This window comes from Cricetulus griseus (genome assembly GCF_003668045.3).
Source record: "Cricetulus griseus strain 17A/GY chromosome 1 unlocalized genomic scaffold, alternate assembly CriGri-PICRH-1.0 chr1_0, whole genome shotgun sequence".
Lineage (NCBI taxonomy): Eukaryota > Metazoa > Chordata > Mammalia > Rodentia > Cricetidae > Cricetulus > Cricetulus griseus.
The window spans coordinates 257,309,391-257,335,703 of NW_023276806.1; the positions used below are offsets into that span (position 1 = coordinate 257,309,391).

At 46.7% G+C, this 26,313-nt stretch overlaps 4 pseudogenes; all 4 read right to left on the reverse strand.

The window, feature by feature from the left end:
* Positions 1-3,308: 3,308 nt before the first annotated feature.
* Positions 3,309-4,964, reverse strand: LOC118239537 (annotated as a pseudogene).
* A 187-nt stretch (positions 4,965-5,151) lies between these two features.
* Positions 5,152-5,916, reverse strand: LOC100755718 (annotated as a pseudogene).
* A 127-nt stretch (positions 5,917-6,043) lies between these two features.
* Positions 6,044-7,474, reverse strand: LOC113833343 (annotated as a pseudogene).
* A 12,503-nt stretch (positions 7,475-19,977) lies between these two features.
* On the reverse strand, positions 19,978-21,308 carry LOC100755140 (annotated as a pseudogene).
* Positions 21,309-26,313: the final 5,005 nt, after the last annotated feature.

Genomic DNA, 26,313 nt, shown 5'->3' on the forward strand with positions numbered 1-26,313 from the left:
GCACACCCAGGGTCGTAAAGCATAGCGCCACCAGCTAACTTCTGATTGGCTCCTTGTCATGAGACAGGCATCTGACTTTCTAGTGACTAACTTCTGATGGGTTCCTTGTCACGAGACAGGCATCTGACCTCTATGTGACCAAGGCAGGTTTATGGCAAGCATGTGTTCGGCTGTAATGGCTGCCAAAAGGGAAGCCGGTTCCTTCAGAGGCAGGAGCTGATGCAGAGGCCATGGAGGGGTGCTGCCTACTGGCTTCCTCATGGCTTGCTCATCCTCTAAGAAAGCACTGGATGCTACTACCCACATCATTGGGAACTGGGCCCTCCTAGCACTGAAAATGCCTTACAGCCAGATCTTCCGGAACCAGCACAGTCCACTTCTGGTTTTTTCTTGGTCTCTAGATTGCTTCCCTGGGTGGGGTGAGCCCAGCATTCCCGTTGCGTCTGGACTTCCAATACACGGCACGTGATCCTTGTAATAAAAACATGCTATTGCTTGTTTTTCCAAGGACGAAATGGTGAATAGAAAGGCAAGCCAAAAGAGCAGGGTTTGTCATTGCTCTCTGCGTTTGAACATTTCTATTCATACTTGGAGAGGCCCAGAGGAGCGAACTCTGCCACCGTTTGCTAAGCACATGGACATTAGTAATACATGGGTCCGCTGAGCAGGTCCAAACTTAAGACTAGTGTAGGAAATCCAGAAGGCAATGTCCTGAGATACTAATATGCTTTGGCAGACCTTTGTCTAGGCAGGCTCTGAAGTACATTTTTAACTTCCCTGGTGTGGCCTGTTAGGCTAAAGAACCACATTAAAATATTTGGTTACAAATACATGTATGTTTATTTTTAATGTACGCAATGTATCTTGACAAACCCACCTTCTACTCTCCACTCAGACTTGTTCCAGGACACCCTCAACATGCTCTTAAAGATTCCTCTTTGAATGCACTGAGCCCATCCAACTAGTGTTGACTACTGAACATGGGGGTGTGGTCACCCACTAGGGTGTGCCCAAACAGCCCTCCCCAAAAGACTGTTGCCCCTCCCCAAACAGCCACCAACTGCCAATGTCGTCTGAGCTGTGTGTGGGGCTGTGCAAGACTGTAACTCTGCTGGGAGTTTTCACTGGCTAGCTGGATCATGTGCAGGCAATGTTAGCGGCTCTGAGATCCTGTAAACAGTCAGTTCCTGTCCAGGAGGAGGAACTGGACAGCATTGGCACTGTCCCTGACCTCCCTATCCTAAATGTTCCCTGGGCTTCATGGATGGGGTGAAGATATACAGAGGTGTCCTGTCTTCAGCTGAGCTCTGCTGGTCAGCTATTCTGTGTAAATTGGATGGTTGAGGGGGTGGGGTCATTGCATTTAAAAGCAACCCACCGCAATATGACCTTGTCCTCAGTCGAGGAGCACAGATGCAGTACTGTCAGGGATTGGAAACCGTCTAAGGCATTGTTTTTTACCCCACATTCATCTTGGGAACATGCCCAGGCTTGTAGTCTCTGAAGACCTCCCATGAGGCTCTGAAAGCAAGTTGGCAATTCGGTTCTTCACTCTGCCTAACACTATGCCCTGGAGGATGTAGATTGACCATAGCACTGAGGTCCTGCTCTCGCTGATAAGTGGGAGTACGATGATGCACTCTCCTTGAGACTATAAGATCCTTCAAGCTCATGGGCAGACCTCACAGCAGCCATACCCTGATGCTGAGCTCCTGGCTTCATGATAATGGTGCAAACAGTTCAATTCTGCACGTTCTATTTCCATTGGGGTAATGATGCTGTGTTTTCTCTCTCCTGACTGCCTATGAGCACCAACATTGGAGGACACAGCCCTGTGTTTGATACCCAGGCTTCCTTAAGCCAGCACTTGAGTTTCAGGTGTCGGCATCTGGTCTGAGAGCATGAACTCCAGCCCCTGAACACTTGCTGACTCCTCACAATCTGGGCTTCCATGAGCCCAAGAGTCCTGCACCAAAAGCTACTTGTACAAGTACTTTTGAAGGAGCCTTGCCATGTGAGGGACAGACCATTGTTTGCCAGTGCATCCAGTAGAAGGTATTCATGAATAGCTCATGGAGGCACATGATCAGTTTGGGCGTGTCATTTCAACATGACCTTCAGCAGTGGGCTCAAACTTCTTTCCAGGGCTTCAGTATGAGCTTGACTAAGGTGTCCCTGGGACGGACATTCACTTTGGAGGTCCCTGTTAACTGAGGCGTATGCCCTTGCAGTATCCTGCCCGGGGCTCTTCCTCTGTTCAGTTGTTTTCTCTGACCACCATCAGGTAAACTGCTCCACTCTGAAGATATTCTGAACTTTTTTCTGGGAGTGAGTTTTCCCAGCCTAGGATTTGGAATATGAACAGAGATTAGGCAGTACCTGTCTAAGGATTCCAAGGAAGATTGGATGACAGGCACAGCACATCTTTGCCTGAATTGCTTACCCACTGTCTGCTAATTCTTGTCCCCTGTCCTTCCTAGGTGTCTATCCAAGTCAGCACTTCGTGCTCACAGGGATAGTCAGCACCCTGAGAGTGGACAATCCCTGCTCTTCAAGCCCTCTGTAGGTCCTAGCCTGAGGACAACTGTGGGGCTGTTCATCTGAATTTGGGATTTGAGCCTTTTGTCACGGTCATGGTCGTATTCTTGTGCTCACTTCCTTGTTTTTTCATGCAAAACTGTTTTATTAGAATCTGTAATGCTAAGGATGGCGGGGGAAATAATATCCAGCTTAAATCACTCTCAAAACCGGAGAGAGATCACAGCTGAATAGTGAGAACATTGTATGCTCAACACAAGTTCATTCTTCTTCAACGTTATTGTTCAAAAAGAAATGTATGTGAATATGGTATAAATCTTTAAGTCAAACAAGGAAAAGACAGGCCTGGAACACACCTCATCCAGTCCATTATGCTCTGTACTATCCTGACTTTGGATCCTTCCCTGTGTCTATGGTCTTTCATACCCTGATTGTGCTGGGATACAATCCATACCATTTCCAAATCTTGTTTCCTGTCCATGGTTGGGCCTTCACTGTTGGCTCTCAGCCGATCAGGAGCTCATGATTCTGCAGGGACACACCTCTCTCTTGTCTGAATCTATGAAACATTGTTTTTAACTAAATCCAAATCCCCTTAAACAGTCACCTTGTGTCTCAATGCATCACTTGAGTCCTGGACTTCCTTTCTCAGAGCCCAGCAGTAATCTGTCATTTATACCCAGCAGGAACATAGTGAGGCCTCCAGGATATAGACCCAGTATCCCTGGCAATCTAGACATCTGACTCACAAAGTAGACCTCTTTTGGCTCTTATAGCCAGTCGTATTTCCATGAGATGAGAACAATGTAGGGCAAATATGTCGGCATGACAATACCGATGCTATCGTAGATTTCTTGAGGAGCAGGGTGTACCTCCTGGGCCAGATGTCTCAGGTTGGCAGTGTGCTGCAGCAGCTTCTTCAGACTGGACACAGATAGGAAGTTCTTCACAATTCACCTCAACCAGCTGAGAACACTGGCTCAGGGCAGGGAGAAGGACACCAATTTGGAAGTCCATTAGCAAATACAACCCCTCAATTTTAATGTCTGCAGTGTATCTGTCAGTCTCTCTAGCAGCATTCCTAGAAGTGGATGACTTAAATTTAAAAAGCTGACACCAGTCAGGTCCAGATGTGTGAGCTGATGGATGCTTAGATCCTGGGAAAGATACCTCATGTCTGATTCTGATAGCACACAGTGCGTGGTTGGAAGGGTCTCTAAGGGATTCCTCAAGGACCTGAGCCTTGGTTCAGTCTTCAATTCAGGAAGAAAACCCCATTCAAATAGATATGCTTGAGCTTGATGAGTTGGGAGACCTAGGAAATGATCTTTCATCTCTTGGTTGCTAATCCATTCCAAAGGCATTAAGATATCATGGAGATGGAGTTTCTGAAGGTTCTCATCTTGCCCTTGTAAGCATTACAAGGGATCTCATGTCCCAGGGAACAGTCGCCTCCAGTATAGATCTTGGCTCTAATATCTCCAGCAACTTATGGGGGTTAAACGCAGGGATGGCCCAAATCTCCAGCTTTTCACAGTTCACCTGCAGAACATCTTTTCTCTCTTTGGCCCATCAGTGGAAATACTCTGGGCATTTACAGAGATGCTTGGACTTGACGAAAGGTTCATCATCACAGTCACAACCTGCTTTCCCTGTCCTATTGGATAACCCACCACTGGTTGGGTCTCACTAACGACATCTGGGGAGCAGACACGATCCTCTGTTCCAGCCTGTGCATTCCAGAAGTTATGTTGGGCATCCCAAAGATCCAGCACTTCTAGTTTGCAATTCCTAGGTCGATCATTTTGCTTAATCAGCAAATCAAGGCCACCCATCCCAGCTTTCAATATCGCCAGATCGGGAATCTTCATCGGGGCTCCCACAGGAAGGCATTGCTGAAGGGCCAGGCTGCCTCCATTGCTGTCAGGATATCTGTCTGTTTGCCATGGAAGGCGCCTTTGAACAGTGTTGGGAAGAGTTCCATGGGTACTTCCTTCAGAGCAGATATAACCAGAGCTTCATCTTTCAGCAGACTTCTTATTGCCAGCTGCTGGAGTGTGGATGGGGAGCTCCTCCTGAACTTCGTATACACAGGAGCTCTGGCTCAGGCTGAAAGGGCTGATCCATGTAGGACCTCTTCACCATACCTCACACTGCTGTCTCTTTCATGCCTGTCTTCAGTGTGGCTGAGGAAGAATTCCTGATGCTCTCCTTTGCTTATTTTTGAAGCATAGTTCTGAGATCTCTTGGCAGAGGTCAAGCCTCTGAACTAGCTGCACTTAAGCCTGTTTCTGGCAATGTTCATGCTTTATACTTGGCCTCAAGTCTTGGTAATGTCCATTCATGGAAGATTTCTTAGGCTTTCAATGATATTTCACCTTCATGAAAAGTCTCCAGTCTCCAGAAATGTAGTGACCATTTTCCATGTACCTCTGGGTATTTGGTTTGGATCTTGTAGGGACATCTGAATTCTTGGAAACCTGATCTGTTCAAGATGGTCTTGCCTAAATCAAGACGTGTTTCCACATGTCTGGTTTCTCATTTGGAAAATTGTAAATATCTTTCTGAACTCTCTGCTTGGGAACACTATATTTCTCAGGACATTGTTCAGATCTACAGCAGGGTTCTGAGGATGTTGGTGGCCCTCATCACGTCCAGCTGAGGCTTCTTGCTGTTCATGACTCGAAGTAGCTGCAGCCGAGAAAAAGAGCCAGTTGGAAAGTCCCAAGAGGGGCTGAAATGTCCTCTTCTTGCCGGTGTCCCCTGGGCGCCTTCCGCTGGGCAGGCTCTCTTGGAAGGGCCCCACCGAAGTGGTGGAGCCTTTGGCTACCTGTGTGGCGCGGGCCAGCTCCTCCTTCCTCTGGTGTCCTGGAGGGTGAGGCCAGCTGAGCTGGGCATCTAGACCTTGTGTGCTCGCTCAGGCCAGGTTCTGCAGTCGGTTCAGCTGGTTCTTGGCCACGTGGTCCTTCTTGGCCTGAATCTGCTTGGCGAACTGGTCTTCCATGGGGTGGGCGCCCCCAGGCACCTGGATCAGCCATTCCTTAGTGTCATCCTGGCGCACTTGTAACCCAGCGGCGCTGCCACTGGCCACTCACGCGAGGTTGGTCTTCTTGGGCCTGATGCCCTTTAGGCGCACGAACTGCTGCCAGCAGCTGGCTGATGACCAGCTGCGTGTTGTCCCGCTCCAGGGTCCGCAGCTAGGCCTTGGCCAAGGGCCCAGCATGGCGCAGCACCGTCGGAGGGGTGGTGGTCCGAAGCCAGCAGGTTGCCCAGGTCGAGCTCCAGCTCCAGCTCTTTGTGCACCGCGATGCCCGGCAGCTTCTCTGCTGCCTCCTGCTCCACCTTGGCCAGCAGCTCGTCCACGTTCGGGCCTTCCATGGCCCCCAATGGCTGCGGTCTGGTGTCCTGACTCTGGGGCAGCAGCAGAAAGCTGCTCTGCTGGACAGCAGCACCCAGAAGCCGGAAGGCAACTACGTGCTGGAGTCAAAATCCAGAAGATATATGTTCACTTCCGGGTTACGCAGAACTGGTTCTCAATTGGGAGGCTCGAGCCAAAAATCTCTTGTTTTTTTTTTTTGTTTGTTTGTTTGTTTGTTTTTTGGGGGGTGGGTTAAAGGTCACCAGGCTTGTTATTCCAGTTGACTCAGACTTGGATGGTCCCAGCCTCGAGAGGGGACAGCCCTCCCTCCGGTCATGGGAGCACTCATCACAGAAGCCCTGTCTAGAAGCTCACAGTGATGCTTGGTGTTATTGTCTTTGAAGTATGTGGCACACTGGCTGCAGCTCAGGATCTGGGAGTTGGGCCTCCAGTAGGCAGGGGCGGATCTGGTCTGTTAGCCAAGAAGTCACAGCCTTAGTGGGTCCAAGGCTAAGCTCAGACACTGACTGAGCCATAAAGTTCATCCCATCCAACAGACATTGGGGCAGCATTGTTGTTGTCCTTCAGAAATGCATCAGTTCCAGGCCACACATGTACAATCTCGGTCGGCACCACTGTATCCACAGGATCTTGGTTCCCAAACCAGTATTGCTGGCTCCCATAGACCATAGCAGAGTTAGTGAAAGACCCTTGGGGTGAGGAGTCTCCCCAATCCGGCTGGCTCCCCAAGAACTCAAAGTCCAGTCCAGTTGATGCAAAGAGCAAGAGGCTTTAATGAACAGGAAGCGTTTGTACAAACGGGCCTTCTCAGCACACAGGCTAGAGAAGCCCCGTCGCTCAGTCACAGGCGCTTTTAAAGGCAAAAACCATAAGCTTAAGGGGGGTTTGCTACCCTCTGACTGTTGAGTCCTTGACAAGAGTCTTGAGCTTAAGTTTCTTATCTTGGGGCCAGATGGTCTCCAGGCCCATCCCTTGGGTAAATAGACCAGACCTCTGAGTGTGCTAATCAATCTTGCCTAAGACAGTGGTCTTTGTTTCTCAAGGACTCATTTATCTCTTGACTCCTGGTCAGTCTGTTCCCATATGGGCTTCTCCTAGGGGGGTAGCCATCTGGAAATTCCTGATCTGGTGGTTTAGCTATCTTAGGCTTTGCTGGCAGTAGGGAAATTCCAGGAACTGAGTCGGGGTGAGCAAGTCTCTGGGTCAGGGGCACATCAGGGGGGTGGCAAGCAGAGCTGCATCTGGTTCCTTAGCTAGCTAATTTTAAATCTTTCATTGGGACATTTGACCTCATACCCAGACCAGGCATACTTTGCAAGTCCCATCCAGGGAGAGTCAGTGGAGGCAGATGTTTTGGGCACCACGCTGGCCTCCTTGCCTCTCTTCATAGCAGTATAAACTCGGTTGTCATACTGGTGCGAGTACCTACAACGAGTCTTGGCTTCATGAGGTACTCCTTCCTTGCCATGGTTCATGCTGTTCTTACATCCAACCCACAGCTGAGGCAAGCGAGGAGCAGGTGAAGTGCTCGTCTGGAAAACATGAACTGTGCACCATTTGGTCGTTAGGGATCTCACCGCTGAAGCCGTTGCTCAGTGCCTGCACTAAGCACTGGAGAACTGGGTGTTCTGCTGGCATCCTCGTGAGAGGTTCTCAGGGCAGGAGCCAACTGACCTTCAGGGCTTTGAAGATGACCCCGGGTGCCTGGGAGACCTGGTAGTATTGTTCTCGAGCAGCTGCCGGGGGGGATTGGATGTCCTTGTTCCCTCGTAATGAAGGGAGCTAAAGGCTTCAGGGAAGCGATCCAACTTCCTGAACCTGTTCTGGATGAGCTTCTCTAGCGCCTCTGAGGGGTGATCTGTCTACCATGGGCTGAGGGGTGATCTGTCTACCATGGAGATAGGCCTGCTCCTTTACTTGTTCCCGGGGACAGGCGTGGTCCCAAAATCACTTATGTGCTGCTTGAGATCTTTTTCTTTAAGGTCTGATGTATTGTATAGGTATGTGTTCAGGTACACGCAGGTGAGGTCAGGTGCTCTGAACTTTGAAGCTACCTGCCATCCTTGTTTGTTGTAGAAGCTTTCTTTATGTAGGCATGATGACAGCAAAGGACAGTGACGACTCCCTAACTCTGAAGAAGGCTCTCCTAAGTTCCTGGTTGTGGGAGACTGAGAGGGCCACCCTTGAGTGCAGAAAATACCCAGGAGCGCCAGTCTGCACTGCAGCTTTAATGCCTTCATTCTCCTGTCCTGTGGATTGATTATTGCTCTGCTCTATCAGCTTTTCTTAAAGCATGAGCTCTCCCTGCCAAACTCAGAGGGAACTGTCTCCTGAGTGTAGATTCAACAGAGGCCACAGCAAATCCAGATCCAACAGGGACTAAGGGCTGCATGATTTGGCCCAACCCAGCACATGTAGTTTTGGGTCAACACAGGATGCCAGGGCAGGGCCAGGTACCAGATCTTGGTCCCCTTGAGTGGGGCTGGGTCCAGAGGTCTAAACCTTCCGGTGGTGGAGGGGAGTGTCTCGGCATAATGGCATAATGGACAAGTGACAACCTCAGATGACCTGAGAAATTAGAAGCCAGCCTGTGTGGATTCATCAGCCCCTCTGAGCCTGGTGACAGGAACTTACATGATCCTGGTGGTGTGTGGCTCCTGCACCACATCTAGGTCCAGTGGAACAAGTATCAGGCGAATGCCTGGAGATTTAATTAAGAGATGTCTGGCCGATTATGCTATGTGCATCTCAGTTTTTACAGGGAGGGAGCAGCCTGAAGTACAGACTTTTACACCACAGTGGAAATACCCCAGGTATTAGAGCTGTCTTTTATGCCAGTGGGGTATGGTGGGGGCTGTAACCCAGGACTAGAAAACAGGATGCATCTGTGATTATTGGCAGACAAGGCATTCATGCAGATCCTGTGGGGCCTGGGACACATCTGCCAACAGTGTTTGAGGGCTAAGGCTCCAGAGTCACAGGAGATGGACATGTATGAAGGGCAAGGTGCCAAAGGATAGATAGAACTGTCCCATGTTTCCCTAACTGCATCCTGATGGGGAAAGTCCTGTGTATTAGTATCTCTTATGGTTAATGAATAAACACTGACTGGCTGACTGGCTGACTGGCTAGGAAGGAAGTGATGTAGCTGGACAGAACCAGAATACAAGCAGGGACAAACAGGAAATCCCTCTTCTCTGCCAACATGCTGGGCAGTCCGTGGAGGACACCAGAGGAGTAATGGGTCCCTGGACCACTCTCCAGTAAGACAACATGGAAATACTTAGATTATTAGAATTGGGATAACTTAGACAGAGCTAGCCAAATAAGCCAAGGCTGATGGTCAATGGAATGCTAATGTTTTGTGTGGTCATTTGGGGTTGATGCGGCTATGGGACCAGGCTGGCGGGAAGAGCACACATGAGCACATCCTGTGTCCACAGAGAGGCTAACAGGCCGGAGCTCAACTACTGCCCTCCTGTTTCTGTCTCCAGACCTGAACTTTAAGGCTGGTGTGTGGGACTTAGTAACCTCTCCTGTTTCCATAGTGTCTTGAAGGGGGAGGGACGTTCATGCTCCTGTTTCTCTACTTTGCTTCAAATTGTAGGATTAATATCAATTCTGTGGGGCTATTACAAAAACATTTGTGCATGGGAAGTCTTCCTACTTGAAGTTGATATAAGGGTATTTCTTGGGTTTTATTTTCTTGGGAAATGAGGCTCATCTGGCCTTACTTGAACATAGTGAAGCTGGGGCGGGGGTAAAGGCTAGGCAGGTCATCACTAAGAAAGCTCATCTGACTAGATTGTGTTAGAAAGAGCCCAGGGAAGATGAAGTAGCCAAGTGTCTCCTGTGCCACAACTAGGTCTAATGGAAACTCCCCTTGTGGTGATGGCACCACGACCAAGTCAGTTTGGGCAAAAGCCTGGAGATTTAGTTAAGATGTCAGAAATATCTGGTTGTTTGTGCTAGGAGAATGTGTGTATGCCTCTTTTTGCAGGGAGGGAACAGCCTTCTATAGAGACTTACAGCACAGTGAAAAACCCCAGGTGTAAGTGGTCGTGGTTTTGGTGCCAGTGGGGTAAGGCCAGGGCTGTAAGCCATGCCTAGAAAACCAGATGAAACTGAGTATTGTTTGCCAAGCAACTCAGGGAGACCCCATGGGCTGGGGCCAAACATCTCCCAGCATCTCTCCCAACAGCCAAGGCCTACTTTCCCCAGAAACTAGCTGCTTCTTGGTTTGTTTGTCCACTGCCTGTGGAGAGTGGCTCGGGACTCTGAATATGGGGGGTCAGATCCCCTGCTTGAAGAGGAATCTCAGACACTTTGGCAGGGCTCCAGCCAAGGTCTTCACTGAACCCCCAGGAGTCACAAATTGGCAGTGCAGACACATGGTCATGATGGGGCCACATTCCAGATGTAACCACTGGTCATAGGTCTTCATCTTCAAAGCTAATGATCGGAGGTGGCAACCTAAGAATCTTAGGTTTCATTACAGATCTCACACTGGGAGCCTTGCTCACTCCGAGGAAGGAAGTTGTGTTCAGTTGGAGATACTTTTAATGACTTAGACCATGCTGCCCACCATTTCCAGGCTCCAAAGTTCTTACATGCCTCTAGATATTTCCTGTCCCAGGGACTGTGACTGGCAGGTAAAAACATACTCCTATTATGACAGAGCACACGTTACAGGACTGCTACTTGGGAATAATAGTGCTTAGGAACCAGGATCTCGGTATGGTAACTGACCTCCATGTTTGGGTTCCTGTAGGGGTCATTAAGCTTGCCTGTAGGAAGTCTCCAAGAGAAGAGGAGGTGCATAGACTTCCTGGGAGACTGGTTGAGACATAGGCTCCAGATGGGAAGTGTGAAGAACCCTGCTATTCCTTCAATCTACTGAGGCAGAGGCTGTCAGTGCTGTTAGTCAGGCTGCCCTGCTGTCTTCTCTCTCTCTACATCTTCCAAAGTTAAATGAACCTTTTTAATGCATAGCAATCTTCCCTTTTCTGATTCTCAGGCTGAGATCTCCAAATTAAGGTGAATGTGCTGACAGAGTGAGTCATTCCACAGTGAGACAGACTAAGAATGACAAAGCCGGGGTTAGATAAACAGTCGTCAAAGATGTCCACTTCAAATTCAGTGTCCATTCCTAGAATTCCTTAAGACGCCTCATGAGATGCTAGGAAATCTCTTTACCAGGGCATGTAACATCTTATATATTCCAGATCCCACTAGCCTTGACTCCTCCACACTCGGGGACCTGACTGTGGTCAGAGAGAGTTGGGATAGTCTCCAAGTACATCATTAAAGCTAAAGGCATTAAGAGTAGTCATGAGAAGGAATCGAGAGAGATCAAGGATCGAGAAAAGAAGGGGTCAGCCCCCCCAGCCACACAGTCAGCCAGCTCTCTAACGCCAGCACTGCCTCTCGCTTGCTGAGCTCCAGCCAAAGGAGAAAGGGGGTAGATAAGTAAGGAGCTGCTCTTGCCATGGCTCGTACAAAGCAGACTGCCGGCAAATCCACCAGTGGTAAACCACCTAGGAAACAACTGCCTACAAAAGCTGCTCGCAAGAGTGTGCCCTCTACTGGAGGGGTGAAAAAAACCCATCGTTACAAGTCTGGTACTATGACACTCCATGAAATCAGACGCTATCAGAAATCCACTGAACTTCTGATTCACAGGCTCCCCTTCCAGTGTCTGGTTGGAGAAATTGCTCAGGACTTCAAAACAGATCTGTGCTTCCAGAGGCCTATCTGGTTGTCCTTTTTGAAGATACCAACCTGTGTGCTATCCACGCCAAACGTGTAACAATTATGCCAAAATATATCCAGCTAGCACACCGCAAAAGCAGAGAACATGCTTAAGAGTCCACTATGAGGGGAAACATTTCATTCTCAAACATTTTTTCCTCTTCCTGTTAGTTGTGAATGTTATTTTTTCGATGGGGTCAAAAGGTACCTAAGTATATGATTGTGAGTGGAAAAATAGGGGACAGAAATCAGGTATTGACAGTTTTTCCATTTTCATTTGTGTGAATTTTAATATAAATGCAAGATGTAAAGCATTAATGCAAGCAAAATGTTTCAGTGACGACATTTCAGCAGTTCAACTTTATAACAATTATAATCCTGTTAAAATTTTCTGGGGGAAAAGAGTAATGAGATCACCCGACAGAGCTCATTCATTGGTTTAGAGCATTTGCTGGTCTAGAAAAGTCCTGGGGTTGGCTCACAACTGTTGGACTGTTCCATGGGAGATGATGTCCTAGCCTTGGTGGACACACTCAGCACCCAGAAACATGCAGGGAAATGCACAATACAAAGGTTTTTCAAAATGGCTGCAGTGAATATTGCCACAATGTATTGAAGGAAATGGCTTAAATGAAGACGTGGCTATTCAAACTTCTAGAGAGCTCTGTATGACATGAAATAGAGCAATTCAGGATTTAATTACCTGATGGCACTCATTCAGTGTTGAGAGATTAGAATTCCAAAATCACAGAGACACGGAGGCAGTGTCTGCTCTATTGTTCACACGACTGACTGGTGTATGTTAAATGAATCACCAAAGGTTGCCATTCAGGTCAGAATGGTCACTCATGTTCTACAGTGTTCAGACACTAGACCTGAACTGACTGACCATTCTTTACACACTAAACAGTTATCAGTACATATTAGCATGCTTGTGTGTGCTTGTGATGAAGTCTCCCGAGATTATGTAGTCATAGGTCAGCCTTCACGATCTGTTTAACTGTCTGGTACAATTGGGATGTGGTTAAGAATAGGAGGGGCCTGTCCAGCTCATACGAAGTGCTGACTTGGATAGACACCTAGGAAGGACAGGGGACAAGAATTAGCAGACAGTGGGTAAGCAATTCAGGCAAAGATGTGCTGTGCCTGTCATCCAATCTTCCTTGGAATCCTTAGACAGGTACTGCCTAATCTCTGTTCATATTCCAAATCCTAGGCTGGGAAAACTCACTCCCAGAAAAAAGTTCAGAATATCTTCAGAGTGGAGCAGTTTACCTGATGGTGGTCAGAGAATACAACTGAACAGAGGAAGAGCCCCGGGCAGGATCTGCAAGGGCATACGCCTCAGTTAACAGGGACCTCCAAAGTGAATGTCCGTCCCAGGGACACCTTAGTCAAGCTCATACTGAAGCCCTGGAAAGAAGTTTGAGCCCACTGCTGAAGGTCATGTTGAAATGACACGCCCAAACTGATCATGTGCCTCCATGAGCTATTCATGAATACCTTCTACTGGATGCACTGGCAAACAATGGTCTGTCCCTCACATGGCAAGGCTCCTTCAAAAGTACTTGTACAAGTAGCTTTTGGTGCAGGACTCTTGGGCTCATGGAAGCCCAGATTGTGAGGAGTCAGCAAGTGTTCAGGGGCTGGAGTTCATGCTCTCAGACCAGATGCCGACACCTGAAACTCAAGTGCTGGCTTCAGGAAGCCTGGGTATCAAACACAGGGCTGTGTCCTCCAATGTTGGTGCTCATAGGCAGTCAGGAGTGAGAAAACACAGCATCATTACCCCAATGGAAATAGAACGTGCAGAATTGAACTGTTTGCACCATTATCATGAAGCCAGGAGCTCAGCATCAGGGTATGGCTGCTGTGAGGTCTGCCCATGAGCTTGAAGGATCTTATAGTCTCAAGGAGAGTGCATCATCGTACTCCCACTTATCAGCGAGAGCAGGACCTCAGTGCTATGGTCAATCTACATCCTCCAGGGCATAGTGTTAGGCAGAGTGAAGAACCGAATTGCCAACTTGCTTTCAGAGCCTCATGGGAGGTCTTCAGAGACTACAAGCCTGGGCATGTTCCCAAGATGGATGTGGGGTAAAAAACAATGCCTTAGACGGTTTCCAATCCCTGACATTACTGCATCTGTGCTCCTCGACTGAGGACAAGATCATATTGCAGTGGGTAGCTTTTAAATGCAATGACCTTACCCCCTCAAGCATCGAATTTACACAGAATAGCTGACCAGCAGAGCTGAGCTAAAGACAGGACACCTCTGTATATCTTCACCCCATCCATGAAGCCCAGGGGAACATTTAGGATAGGGAGGTCAGGGACAGTGCCAATGCTGTCCAGTTCCTCCTTCTGGATAGGAACTGACTGTTTACAGGATCTCAGAGCCGCTAACATTGCCTGCACATGATCCAGCTAGCCAGTGAAAACTCCCAGCAGAGTTACAGTCTTGCACAGCCCCACACACAGCTCAGACGACATTGGCAGTTGGTGGCTGTTTGGGGAGGGGCAACAGTCTTTTGGGGAGGGCTGTTTGGGCACACCCTAGTGGGTGACCACACCCCCATGTTCAGTAGTCAACACTAGTTGGATGGGCTCAGTGCATTCAAAGAGGAATCTTTAAGAGCATGTTGAGGGTGTCCTGGAACAAGTCTGAGTGGAGAGTAGAAGGTGGGTTTGTCAAGATACATTGCGTACATTAAAAATAAACATACATGTATTTGTAACCAAATATTTTAATGTGGTTCTTTAGCCTAACAGGCCACACCAGGGAAGTTAAAAATGTACTTCAGAGCCTGCCTAGACAAAGGTCTGCCAAAGCATATTAGTATCTCAGGACATTGCCTTCTGGATTTCCTACACTAGTCTTAAGTTTGGACCTGCTCAGCGGACCCATGTATTACTAATGTCCATGTGCTTAGCAAACGGTGGCAGAGTTCGCTCCTCTGGGCCTCTCCAAGTATGAATAGAAATGTTCAAACGCAGAGAGCAATGACAAGCCCTGCTCTTTTGGCTTGCCTTTCTATTCACCATTTCGTCCTTGGAAAAACAAGCAATAGCATGTTTATATTTCAAGGATCACGTGCCGTGTATTGGAAGTCCAGACGCAACGGGAATGCTGGGCTCACCCACCCAGGGAAGCAATCTAGAGACCAAGAAAAAACCAGAAGTGGACTGTGCTGGTTCCGGAAGATCTGGCTGTAAGGCATTTTCAGTGCTAGGAGGGCCCAGTTCCCAATGATGTGGGTAGTAGCATCCAGTGCTTTCTTAGAGGATGAGCAAGCCATGAGGAAGCCAGTAGGCAGCACCCCTCCATGGCCTCTGCATCAGCTCCTGCCTCCAGGTTGCTGTCCTGTTTGAGTTTCTGCCCTCTTTGAGGATGAGCTGTTATATGGAAATGTGTGAATAAACCATTTCCTCCAACTTGCTTTTGGTCAAGGGTCTATCAGTAACAGACAACTGTCAATAACATTCTAGAATAGTTCGATTCTAGTGGAAGCTGGGTTCTTTTTTTTCCCCTTGTTGGTCAGCTTGTCACAGGTTAGAGGTACTTGGCTAGAGGAAACCATCGAAAAAGAAATCTCCCATCAGATTGCCTGTAGGCCAAGTCTGTAGGCCATTTTCTTGATTAATGCTTGATGAGGAAGGGCCTGGCCCACTGGGGATTGTACCCCCCTGGGCAGGTGGCCTGGGTTATGTAAAGATGCTAAGGAAGTAATAGGGAGTAAGCAGTAAGTTTGGAGTAAAGTCAGTAAAGCAGGGCTTTTTCTCCAATTTTTCCTTCCATTCCCGCCATGGCTCCCTCAATGGCCTAACCTGGGGTGTAGAAGACAAATAAGTCTTTTCTTTAAGTTGCTTTTGATCAGGTTTTCTCACAGCAGCAGGAAGAAACCCTAACTAAAACCCAGATGGCTTCAATTATCATAATATACAACAAAAATCCCTAGTTACTGAGTTCACTGGCTAGTCACGTCTGTGTGCTTTATGCGATGGACTCTGCTCTTCCAGACTCATGCAAAGCCAGATCTGAGATAAAATAGTCACTGACAATGTATCTAACCCATGTTCAGATCGAAACAGACCCAGCATCCAAGCAGGTGAGCTGCAGCCCACGAGTCCTGGCATGGTTTGCCTATGAATTCCCTGTATTAGCACCATCAGCAGTGGTTCCACCAAGTTAGGTACCACTAACTCCCTTTACCACCCAGAACATGATCCTTCGGTTACCCCCATTTTGAACTAACATTCACTGAAGTACTAAGAGCTGGAGTTTCCGCTAAGCTTTGCATCACTAGACCCAACTCTTGTTCACACCAGGCTGAACCGATAGTGGCAGGACTCGCCTACTTTTCCAAGGATCACAACTTCACACTGTGGATTCCAAGTCTACCTGTAGGCCGAGCATTCCACAGGCTCATCCTCAGATCAGCCCCATCCAAAGTACCTTAACCTCTCTTCCCTTAGAGCTCCCTGCTTGGGCCACTCAGGTTTCACCTGCTTCTTGAACCTATGCTTTTGCCCATTTGGGGTATTTGTCTGGAGTATGGATTTTTGGTCTTGCCTGTACCCATCTTCACCTCGGCCATCACTCATGTTAAAGCTGTTCTTAGGACCTGTGGCTGCATTTGTCAGAAGTCCATTGAACAGGGAAATGCTCTTAGGTATAGTTCTGAGGCAAATGAAACTTTGTGCTATAGCCGACTTCCCCACAGAAGTCACCCAGGAGAAACTGGGCTTGTTTGAGCATTCACCCTGACGCAGGGCCCATCCAGACTTCACAGCTCCTTGGTCTGTAACTGCACCTGGATTCACTTGGGCCAGCATTCTGTATTGAGCCCTGCACCTGGAGTTGGTGCTTGCATTTCTCCAGGAGAATCCTGCTTTTTAAAACCCTCAAGAGCAAATCAAGCTGTAAGAGAGGTAGATGCAATATCCCAGAGGCCATGATGGTTCCTGGTACTACCCCTACCCCACCCCACCCCCACTACCCGCACCCACTTTCCCCTCCTAAAGTGAACAGAGGTTTGTGACCATCTCAGAACTGGGGTGCTGCTCTGCCGTGATCCCAGGACTGGTCAAAGCACAGCTCCTTGAGCAATCCTCTAAGTAACATACCCCTGCTCCCCCGGATTCGGCAACTCTCTTTAGAGGAGTGTACAGAAGACACTTTCCGGCTTGTGGACCCCTTTGGCTTCCCCAGCAGCCCAGCTGATCCCATTTCTACTAAGGCACTCTTTAGCAGTCTACTCCAAGGAGAAATACTAGGAAGCCTAAGAGAAAAGCCAATCTCCCCTAAAGACCCGGTATCTGGATCCAAGCTACTTGTTTTTTCAAGTGGAGGAACTTGATAAGCTTTCCTATAGCTGGATAACACTGGAAATTGGGTTATTTGGCTTTTGGGGGAAATGACACCAAGCTACGCCCCCCTCCGGACTTCAACTAGTTTAAGCCGGTTTGAACTAGTTTTTAGTTTTAACTAGAAAAGCTCAAACCTACTGTGAGTTTAATAGACCCCCCACCTTTCAGTCTCCAATTGACTCTTTAGTGTAGAGCAAGATTTTTTAGACAAGCTGGTGTTTCAAGTGGGGTAGAAGAGAGCTTTGTTTTGGCTACCTAGGAGTTGAAGGCATTTCCTTCCCAGTTGAGAGGAGTTTTAAGAAAAAAGCCTTGTTCTGAGTAAAAGCAAATCAGAAATAGGAGGGGCCTGTCCAGAGGAGCAAGGTCCTGAAGGTATGCCCTTGCAGTATCCTGCCCGGGGCTCTTTCCTCTGCTCATTTCTGTTTTCTCTTGACCACCATTGGGTCAACTGCTCCTCTCTGAGGATCTTCTTAACTTTGCTGGGAGTGAGTTTTCCCAGTCTAGGATTTGGAATATGAACAGAGATTAGGTAGCACCTGTCTAAGGATTCCAAGGAAGATAGGATGACAGGCGCTGCCCCAACTGCATCTTTGCCTGAATTGCTTACCCACTGTCTAATTCCTCTCCCCTGTCCTTCATAGGCCTCTATCCTCATGAGCAGGAAGTGCTGACTTGGATAGTCAGTACCCAGGAGTGGACAATCCCTGCTCTTCAAGCCCTCTGTAGGTCCCCTAACCTAAGTACACTGTGGGGCTGTTCATTTGAGCCTTCTCTCATGGTCATGTTCTTGGGCTCACTTCCTATCTGCTCATTATTGCAGCATAGTTCTTAGATGATCTCTAGGCAGAGGTCCAAGTCTCTGAACAAGCTGCACTTCAGCCTGTTTGTGGCAATGTTATTGCTTTACATACTTGGCCTCAAGTGTTGGTGATGACCATTCATGGAAGACTTCTTAGGCTTCCAATGATATTTCACCTTCTTGGAAAAGTCTCTAGTCTCCAGAAAAGACATGACCATTTCAGTGTAACTCTGGGACTTTGGTTTGGGTCTTGTAGGGATATCTGAGTTTTTGGAAACGTGAGCTGTTCAGGTTGGCCTTCTCTAAATCAAGACTGGTTTCCACCTGACTGGTTTCTCCTTTAAAAATTTCTAAATATCCTTCTGCACTCTCTGCTCTGGGAGACTGTATTTCTCAGGAACTTGGTCAGCTCCCCAGTAGTGTTGTGAGGATGTTGTTCATATGTGAGGTGCATTTTGGGTGTGCCATACTTCTCTCTAATGCAAAAGCAGTCAAGTCCTTAAGATGAAATGGGGGTACTTCTCAAAATTCCTACTTTCCTGGGATCTTCAGCATCACCTGGCTGGGTTTGACTAATTTCCTCAGGTAGTGAGAAATTCCTGAGTTAGTCCTGAAAGACCACTTAGATTTTTCCCTTCCTTAGAAAACTGAAATCCGCTTCCCGACAGTCTGGATGTGTCTGGGACACTGTAACTGCGAATCTTCAATTTGAATGCCAACATTCTGGTGTTGTAATGACACCCACCCCTGTATCCAGTAATCTTCAAGGACTCCGTTTCAGTCTTTGGTCATCTATAGAAGCCTACCAATATACGTTGTTTCTTCCATGAATTTTTCTTTCATCCCCCAAAGCTATTCTACCACTCACAGCAGCATGATGTTTTACAAAAGGGACTGGATTTCTTAATTATTCTGGGGAGGGTTGTCATACACTGAGAATGACTGGACCTTATTTGACATGGGGGACTTCAAGAGCCCCCCAAAAGTTTCCCAATAGTAAAGGGTTGCCTAATTCGTCTGTTGATCTACATTCACTGGTCCACTGTTGGCGTCTGCTGCATCTCCTATATAATCCAGAAGGTTGGGACCTTCTATTGGGTCAGGCCCGGAAGAAGCATTATTTCTAGGGATGCCTTGTACAATTTTTTCTGATATCCTATTCTACCACAACTAAAACATTGAGTATTTGGATGTCTTTTCATAGCATTTGGCGATCACTTCCCTTACCCACCTTCAGTGTTAGTCAAAGCACTCAACATTGGGTGTGTGCAGGATCCATTCTTCCATTGGTGCTGATTTGATCTTTCAGGACTCATGCACCTTTTTGTATTTAAATTGGCATTTTCAAAAGCTAGAGATTGAATGAGTACTTGTCTAGCTTTTAGAGCCAATACCTAACCCCTATTTTTGTACAGCTTTTGTCAATCTTTGCAAAAAGTCACTGAAAGATTCCTTTAGGCCTTGTCTAATCTTAGCACATGACCCTTATTTTCCCAAGTTCTTGAATCTGGCCACTGAATTGTGAACAGAGGGAAATGTGCATAAAGAAGCAATGTTGTGGTAGGCACTGCCTGAAGGTTGTGGGTGGCTAACTGTTTTGAACCCAAGCACCTCAGGAGTTTGAGGCCTGTGGAGTTGGGCAGCACCTGGAGGCTGTTGTAGAGAGGCTGCAACAGGAAAATCCCAGACTTACTAAGAGGTTGCTCTAGTGGCAGCAAAGCCATGGGCAAGTAGCTACATTGTGTGTTTTGTGCCTGAGTTGGATGCTAGATGTGTTTATCTATTTACCAATGAAAACTCTGGAGTGAGATAAGTGGAGTAAGGACCTGTGTATGATCAGAAGTGGCAGAGAAGCCACCAGTGACCTCCTATCTCTTCCATTCTGCATCCAAAAGGGCTGAGATCTTTGTTTGCCCTGCCTTATTACTTCCTGTCTTTGTGTCAGTTCTCCAACACCTCTTGGTCAGCTAGTGGATAGCTCTGCCCTGACTCAGAAGCACTTGTCATCTAACCCAGGTTGGCCTTCCCCTCAGTCCGGGGCTTCTGCAGTAGCCCCGCTGGAGGACCACAGACCTGCAGAAGCATTTGTGACACCATCACTGAAGTTAGTTCTGACTCTTGCTCATCCGTGGCCCGTCAGTCACTGTGCAGAAGCCGGGGTTGGAGGCAGAGCCAGATGATTTAACTTGCTCACTTCCATTTGCCAGTTTGGGAGCTTCTTGGCTGACAGGTGACGCCGGGCGTGCTTGGCCAAATGGTCGCTCCTCATAAACCGACGGTCGGTTGCACATAGGACATGCAAATTTCTTCTCGCCTGTTTGGGTTCGCCGGTGTCTAGACAGTTCATCAGAGCGAGCAAACCTCCTTTCACAGCCTTTCCAGCTACAGCTGAAGGGCTTTTCTCCTGTGTGTGTTCTCACGTGGGCCTTCAGGTGAGAACTTTTTAAAGTAAGTCTTGCCACCTCCCGGGTGGCTACAGACATAACTCCCCAGAGTGATTCATCCAGAGTGAGGAGTGACTCTTGCTGCCGAAGGAGGGAATCCAGGCGCAGGGGCGATGGGACAGTCTGGTGCCATTGGGGCTTACCACCAGAGGTTTGGGGCTCTGCACGACGGGCTGGGGCACGACAAACATGACGGTTCCTTTGGGCACCTGAGTGCCCATGAACAACACTGGTGGGCAGACAGCTGGAGGCTGGCTGGGTGGAGTGCTGGGGACAACTGTGGTCACAAGGGAGTTGTTTGCAAGAAGGGGGGCCATCTGGCAGATGACAGGCATAGGCGTCATTCCCCCAGGGGGTACTGTAGACGAAGAGACTAATACTGACCTCTGCATCGGGGACACGGGAGCTGGCAGAAACCTGCAGACGATGGTCTCTGAGGAAGGCCCACGTGGATCTGTTCGGTGACATGGCTGCACAGGGTATGCTCTTTCTCGAAGCCTCGGTACTTAGGTGGGTCCTTCTTGGGAAAGAATTGTCCTGAGAGTGGAGGATGCTAGCTGCTTTCACAGGACAGGATTGGTGGTTACACAGCTGGGCATCAGCCATGTGGGGGATGACACTTGTTGCTTGAGCCTTAGGGAGGGGAGGGGCAGCTACTGGGCCTTTGTCCTCCTCTTTGATGGAAGCCTTGGTAGCATCGGAGAATGGTTTGAAGTGGCCGGTAGATGGCGCTGGAGCCATCACAGTTGACACTTGATAGTGGTCAAGGTCAGAGGGGCTGTAAGGCGGAGTCAAACAAAACACCAGGATTGTGTGAAGGACAGGTGTCCCTGGAAGCAAGCTCTCCTCCTTTTGAGGTGTCAGACACTGGAGTGACCGGCCTGTTTTCAAGGTATTTCTTGAAGCCAGATTTCCAGTCGCAGCTCATAGACATGAGTGCTTCCACAGCTTCAAAATCGCTTTTCTCCGTCTTGTTCCAAGTATACACACCCGCTTTTAGCTTTTCAGACACGATTTCCATTTTCTCCTCAATGAGGGTGGCGGGTGAATCGCCGGCCCCGCCCTGCCATTGGCCAGCTGGCAATGTGAACAAAGCCTGATCAGCCACTGCTCCTGCTGGGGCAGGAAACGTGAACAGGGGATTGCACTGTCGGTTTTTATTTGTGCAGGTAGATCCATAACGCTCCTCACCTCTAATAGGTGTGTAGTAACGGAATCGGCTTTTTCAGAGTTAAGAGCAGTAGCCCATTGAAACCCTGAAAATTTTGTCTATAGTATGATACACATATCTTAAATTTCCAAATTCTTCAAAGTGAAAAACCTCCATCTGCCAAACCTCATTTCTCAGAATGCCCTTAGGGTTACAGCCTGCTGGCAACGGAGCTTGATTATAGAAAGAACAGGTAGGACAGTTTCTCATTATCTTCTTGGCTTGTTGCCAAGTGAAGTCCTTTTTCAAACCTTTGCTATTTACATGTTATGAAATTCTGAGGCTTCTGGAAACTTCCTATTAATAAACAATCAATTTCATCATTGCCATGTGCTAGTGGGCCTGTCAGACCCAGATGGGATCTGATAGGAGTTGTATATAAAGGATTAGTTCTGTTCCTGATGGTGTCCTGCAATTGCATAAACACTGAAGTTAATTCTGTATTATCAGGAACAAATTCTGCAGTGTGTAAGATGACTCTCTCTGCATATTGAGAATCGGTAACGATATTAAGAGGCTCTGTAAAATCCATTAGTACCATAAGAATTGAGTATAATTCTGCTTTCTGTACAGAAGTAAATGGACTTTGAACTGCTTTGCTTACCTCTCCTGATTTATAACCTGCCTTTCCTGATTTGTTAGTATCAGCGTAGAAGGTAAGGACTCCAGAAATAGGAGTTTGTCTTATAATATGTGGAAGTATCCAGATTGTCTTTTTTATGAATTTAATTCTTTCAATTTTGAGATAATTGTTCCCCAAAAGTCAGTAAGAGCTATCTGCCAGTACTCATTAATGAGGAAATGAAATTTCCTCATTAATTAAAGGTACTTTAATTTCTGCTTGATCTTTTCCAGTCAGTTGACAGTCTTAATTTGCCCTTTAGAATCAAATCGGAAATCTTTTCGATGTAGTTCTACAGCATTTTATTCTGTTTATATGGCAGAAATAATCCATTCTAATGTTGCCTCTGCATCAGAATCCCTGAAGGGTATTCTCTGGGTGGTAAAATAACAAGAATTCTGTCTAGGTTAGGATCCATATGGTCTACATGTGCATCAAGTATTGTCCTTTCCACCCATTGTAATTCATGATAATATTCATGGATTGTTTTAAGTCCTTGGCCCCTTTCAGGGCCATTTTTAAATGTTTTAAGTCCTGTCCTTCCATACCTATTATTGTCTGTGGTTGAGAAATTTCCCCTAATAGTTCCTGAAGAGAATGAAGGGTTTGATAATCTCTCCTAATTTGTAACTTTTAAGGTCTGATTCTTTTGTAAGTCTATCTTGTAACGTAAATAATCTCCTCTTTGTATCTCTTCCTGGGGCAATCTAATCCCCAAGGAGGTAGAACCTCCTTGACTGTTTCCAACATTCATTCTAATGTTTGTTAGAATCTGATAAGTTATCATCCATATAATAAAGACTGGATTGTGGAAATTTCTTAAGAATTATCTCAAGGTTTTCTTACCAAGTGCTGGCACAAAGTGGGACTATTTAACATTCCCTGTGGCAAAACCTTCCACTGACATCTCTTAACTGGCTGGGAAGCAAGAGTTAATACAGTAAACACAAATTTTTCTCTATCATTTTCTTGTAACGGTATTGTGAAAACAATCTTTTAGATGAATGACTATGATTAGCCTTCCCGTAGGTATCAAGGAAGGCAAAGGCATTTCGGGCTATGGACAGCCCATAGGTTGAATTACTTTATTTTGATGGCTCTCAGGTCTGTCAGCATTCTCCACTTCACTGACATCTTTTTATAACTGACATCTTTTTTATAACAAATCAGAATTCCAAGAGCTGGTAGATCCTTCTATATGCCCGGCCTCTTGTTGTTCCTGCATTAACAATTCTAAAGCCTCAAGCTTCTCAGAGGTTGTAGGCCATTGTCCACCCAGACAGGTTCATATGTAAGTCACTTCAAGGGATGGGCCTTTGGTTCCTCTGAAGGTTTATCATTTGTATTTTCTATACAGCCTGGATGGTTGGTATCCTTTTTACACAGTGCTTTATATTTTGTCTACCATCTAGAGGTTGCATCTGGTACTGGAGGAATGTTAATCTGGGTATTCCAGTGTTGTAAAAGACCATGATCCCAGAGATTTATAGCTATGTCTGCTACATACGGCTTTAACCTTCATCTCTAACCTTCATCTCTATCCTTCTGGTCTCTGTCCCTCTGGTGTAACTCTAGATAGACTTCCAATCCCTAGAAATTGTACATTCATGTCTCTTAGAGGTTATCTCTGAAGCCAGGGCTTTGGGGCTATAATAGTTCCGGCAGCCCCTGTGTCCACTAAACTGGTAATAACTTTATTACTGATCCTTTTATATATGTTTGCATTTTCATCTCCTCCAGTCATGTTTGATTGCTCATCACTAGCCAAACTACCATCTAGAGTAGTGTCATTTTTTACAGTAGGCAGTGTACTGTCTATTCACCTTGTGAGTGGTTGTCCTCAACAGTGACTTGGAATGATGAGACCTTTCTCGATGTGAGGGCCTTTGAGAGGCCCCTCGAGGAATTTCCCGATTGTAACAGGTTCTGCATTCATCGGTCCACTGCCTGCCCTTACCACATCTTCTACATAACTCAGAAGGCAGAGGCCTTCTATAACGAGACATGGTTGGAATTTCCTTGCCTACAATTCCTTAGTATGTCCTATTCTGCCACATTTGAAACATCTAGGTTCTTGGTGCCTTCTTGGCCCTCTGGATTGCCCTTCCTACCCAAGGTCCTGTTCCATTACAGTGATAGCCTCTGGTCTCTTGGTGTGCCTATTTTGACCTCTGGAAGTTAATTCTCCTTCCCAAGCTCCTGCATCATTTAACCTCTTGGTCTTAAAAAAAAAAAAAAACCTTATGAGATTGCCCCTCCAACCCAAGCTCCTGTATCTTGGACATTATAGTCTGGATTAGCTGTATGCAAAACACCTTCTTCCAGTGCTGCTGACCTGATCTGATCTTTAAAGGCGAAAGTATTCTTTTGCATATTGGGCTTGCATTTTCATACGCTAGAGAGTATGATTTTTCTAGGTTCTGGATCTGCTACCTGTAACTCCACTGTCATTCAGAAAGTTCTAATGACAAAATGAGACCAATAAATTACAAAGGTCTCCGAGACTCATCACAAAGCTATTTATTTGAAAAACTAGTAACACTGTATTTAGGCCACAATGTAACACAGAGTCCTATTGTACAGCACACCGCCAGATTCCAGGACTGTTTGCAGACACTCATCGATATGAACCTGAAATCACTCCTAGATCAAAACCATTTTCAGATTTGCCCAACAGTCCCATGGCCTTTTACTTCACAATTTTCCCTTTATCAGGTCAGTGCACTCACTCTATCTTAAACTTTTTACTTAAAGTCATCAACTTTCCAAACTTTAAAAATGCTTTTCTTTATAATTAAAAGTCGACAGGTTTACAAAATTATTTTCAGTTATCAGTATATGTACAAGCAAAATGGGAGGGACTCAAGATAAAGACGTAAACCCCCGAAAAGAGAATATTAACTGGCAACTTTATGTCGCGTTCACCCTTGACCAGCAAGAACGACGCAACACCGAGGAATCTTCTTTTCACAGTTTATTCGGGAACCTTGATTTTCAGGAAGTGGCCCGAACCCAAGAAGGCAGGGCTTAATATACCCAGTAACTACCAATCATCTACGCCCAGGTGGCATGCTAGGATAGGTTGTCACCAAGCAGATTTAGGATACGTGGCCTCTCTCCTAATAAGGAGTTGTTTACAACAGAGAGCACTCGCCTTCGGGCTGGCAGAAGGCGGAAACTGGCGCCATCTTTTAGGCTCGGTACTCTGCAGCTCCCAACAACTTTACATAAACACAGATGACAGGTTAGCATAAGGAGAACAAGCTGAATATCCCTGAATTTTTAGAACAAAAGTTTTGAAATTCAAGTTATACTTGCTAAGAAAGCAAGTATTAAACGGTATGATTTAATAAAACTTTTTAAATGGTGGTACACAATTGCTATAAGCTTTCACTTAGTTAAGTATCCCATTGCCAAACTAGTGTTGAGGTATATGACAAGTATTATGGCCAGACTTAGTATTCTCAACTTCTGTACATAAACATTCCATGTCTTTCATTTTAGAAGTATGACCTTGTGTAGCTTTCCGGACTTGGCTCCTGGCTTTGTCATCTCCATGTAGTGCAGGAGTTTGCCTGCAACCCAATCTACTTTGTACAATGAAGTCTCTGCCCTTCTGGATCATTTTGATTACTTTCCTTACGTAAATAATTAAGCTCATCTAGAAGACTGAGGAAATCATATCTTGAGGCATCAAACTCAAAATCTGTCTGAAGGTAACGGGCTGTCCTGTCCCTTTGGGGATATGATTTCAGGACACATTGAGATGGACTTCCCACTGGAAGGCAGGGTCATCCCATTTGTATGTCCTTAAAGAAAGCAAATGCCTAGAAACTCAGGCTTGTAGGAGTCCTTTTGTCAACAAGCTAGTATTTTCACCAGGTTTTGCTTGTTGTTGAGGTTCAACAAGAGTGTTGCTGCCTTCTCTTAGGATTCAGAGGTAGATGCAAAAGAGCCACAGGCTGGCCTGTCTAAATGCTTTTCAGGTAAGGTCCTTGTCTGGGTATTTTATTCCACCCTCTTGGAAGTATTTTTGTCAAGATTCTCTGGAGTCGTGGAACTTACAAAATGAGTCTCTTAACTCCTACACACACACACACACACACACACACACACACAATGAGAGAGGGTGAGAGAGCAAGAGTAAATGAGTGAAATTATTGGAATGACCTGCCTGTTGGGGTCCAACAATGGTTATAT